Genomic DNA, 3,147 nt, shown 5'->3' with positions numbered 1-3,147 from the left:
TAATCAGATTACATGTGCTAAAAATGGTTCATATATAGATCCAAGAACCTATACCCCCCCAAGTAGGGTGAAAAATATTTAAGAAATGGGAAAATAGGTGTTCTTGATTTTTCATCTGTGTTTGATGACTTTCCATCTGGCAGATAAAACCATAGAGATGTGTGACTTAATTCGGGTTAAGTAGCATGACATAGATACAATAATGAAGCTGTTAGTCTCTTCTGTGCATATTGAGATGTGCCTTTTCCTGAATCATTTTGTTGTTGATACATTCCCACATATTTTCCTTGCAGTTTATTTTTATTGAGAAATTGACACAACAAAATTCACCTCGTACAAAAATGTAGTTTTTCAAAATTGCCTTAAAATTGGTTTGAAATACTGTGAAGGTTCTCCTGTTAGCTTCAGACCTTTGTATGTATATAATTGTCACAACATCCACCACCAAGTTTTGGGTGCTATCCCACCACCAAAAAGACCCCAGCTGGTTCCTTCCACTACCTACTCCTTCTCTCAGAGAGTCACCATTGTATTCCTTCAGTCTAGCAAGTTTGTTATTTTCTTTCCTTTTTACTTTTTTGGTGAAGCAAGAGCGTTTTATTATTTTTTAAAACTTAAAATAATTGTTTTTTTTTTTTTTGGTAAGACCCGGTGAAGCTCAAGGGTTGCTGCTAGCTCTACCCTCAGTAATTATTCCTTGCTGTACTCGGGAACCACATGGGATTCTGGGGGTAGAATGCAGGTTGGTCCTGTGCAAGGCAAATGCTTCACTCACCGTTCTGCTGTCCCGGCCCTGAAGCAATTTAGTTTTGTTGTTTTTGTTGTTCCTGCAAGCCTTTATTGAAGAGCCGTGATCCATAATGGATTTAAATCTCATTGAAAGCAGCCACATCCATGGACTGCACCTAGTACTCAAAAGCAGTGATCTGCTCCTCCAGCATATCTGTTCCAACTTTATCATCTTCAACCACACACTGTATTTGAAGTTTGCTAATTACGTATCCTACTGGTACTAGTTTGGTAGAGCCCCAAACCAAGCCATCTGCTTGAATGCTTCTGATGCACTCCTCTAATTTTGCCATCTCCGTTTCATCTTCCCAAGGCTTCACATCTAGTAAGATGGAAGACTTGGCAACAAGTTCAGTTTTTTTGGCTTTCTTTGATTCATACTGTGCAAGGCGTTCTTCTCTTAGATTCTTTGCTTCTTCGCTCCCCTCATCCTCATCAGATCCAAAGAGATTAATGTCGTCATCATCTTTACTGTCCCCAGCTCCACTTCCCGTGGTGTCTTCCACATTAGCAGGGCCACATTTGCCCAGAGCTTTCTTCACCCCTAGCAGACTGGCCTTCTCCTTCTCGAAGGACTTGATGTGGTTGTACCAGCGAAGGGCATGATACAAGGGGGTGGGCCTGTGACCTCCTCAAACACCGCCACGTTGGTCTGTGACGACACGTACCCCTCGATGTAGCTTTTGTCCGCCAGGTAATCTTTGAGCACCTGGAGGCCTGCGGGAGTCTTCTGAACTCCAAATCCCATGGCGCTTGGCTGCTGCTGCTGGGGCGAGTCTGCCGAGGGAAAGGGTGACGCGGAGCGAGGAGGCAAGAAACGCTCGCCTCTAAGAGGCAGGAAAAAAAGGGCAAAGGAATTTAGTTCTAATTAAAACTTGAAAATCTGTGAGGACAGAGAAAGGAAGAAATGTGTGTTCGGGAGAGAACACAGGATTCTCCAGAGTAGAAAAAGGCAAGTAAAGAACACAGAAGCAAGTGGTATGCATGTTTAAGTGAGTACATGGGCTTAAAGAGCAAGCCAATTTTGTTATTTCTTCGGGGTGTACTTTCTTTAGTAATGCATACTCCAAATGAGTAAATAGTGATGATTGTCTTTAACTTCCAGACTTGGTCTATTCCATTTTGTCCAGAATGACATTTTATCTTTTAAAATGACAGAATAGTATTCCAGTGTCAGTATGCTCTTGCTTCTTTGGCTAGTCATATGTGGATGGGCATTTAGGTGAATTCCTATCTTTTCCCTATTTTGAATATGATATAATCAAAAAGGGGTGTAAATGTCTCTAGATAAGTGTTTTTTATGTCAGATGACTGCCCAGGAGTTTTTTTTTTTTCCAGAAGTGATTTTGTTGTGTCAAAGAATTTCTTTTCTTGTTTTGTATTTTAGGCCATATCTAGCTCTGTTCAGGGCTTACTTTTGGCTTTCTACTCAGGAATCACTCCTGGCAGGTTTGGGGTAACATATGCTTTTCAGGGGACCAAACCCGGTTCGGCTGCGTGCAAGGCACAGCAGCTACTTGAATACTCTTTCCAATCATTGAGTGTTAACCATTATTTTGCGTCACACCTGCGGATCAAAGGGGTTACTCCTGGATTTGCACTAGGGAATTCCACCTGGCGGTGCACAGGGGATTATATGGGATGCTGGGAATCTTACCCGGGTTGACTGATTGCAAGGAGAATGCCCTCCCCGCTGTGCTATAATGCTCCAGCACCGAGAATTAACCATTTTATTGGTAACATTAGTGGCATTTGGTCAATTCATAGTGTTGTGAAAGCACCACTTCTGTCTAGTTCAAAGTATTTTAATCTGCCCTTAATAAAACCCTGTACCCATTAAGCTATGTCTCCTCATGCCTTCCTTGCTCTTCCAAATTCACCCATCTGTTTTCCATTTCTATGAGTTTGTCCATTCTAAGTGACATCCTATAACCATTAACCTTTTGTGTCATTTTTTATTTCAGTTAGGATAATGTTTTTGAGGTATATGGTATGAAAGAAGGATGTGGTGTCATTTTGGGTTAAGTGGAGCATAGTTATCTTAGCGGCATTTGCTGAGGAGCCTTTCTTTGGCCTAACTTCATGAATTCCTCTCCTTTGTAATAGACTCAGACAGAGCCTCTGACTCTGAGGGTTGATATCTGGGCTCTGAATTCAGAATTCCATGGGTCTGAAAGTTCCATCATTTATTTAAGTTTGGAATTGTATTTAAACACTGATTTATAATGTAGCCCATCCCAACACTGAGAAAGCCTGTTGATTTTGGTCACAAAGACCTGCACACCTGAACTTTCAGCAGGTTTATTTCTGGGTAAGTCTCGGTTCTGAGATAGTGGAGTCTGACCAGATGCATGACTG

General features: G+C 41.6%; 1 pseudogene; it reads right to left on the bottom strand.

Moving 5' to 3' along the window:
• Positions 1-866: 866 nt before the first annotated feature.
• LOC130018779 (elongation factor 1-beta-like) lies at positions 867-1,537 on the bottom strand (annotated as a pseudogene).
• Positions 1,538-3,147: the final 1,610 nt, after the last annotated feature.

Source organism: Sorex fumeus, unplaced genomic scaffold, assembly GCF_029834395.1.
Source record: "Sorex fumeus unplaced genomic scaffold, SorFum_2.1 ptg000268l, whole genome shotgun sequence".
Lineage (NCBI taxonomy): Eukaryota > Metazoa > Chordata > Mammalia > Eulipotyphla > Soricidae > Sorex > Sorex fumeus.
The sequence above is the reverse complement of the archived record's forward strand: the minus strand, read 5'-3'. Positions and strand labels throughout refer to the sequence as shown.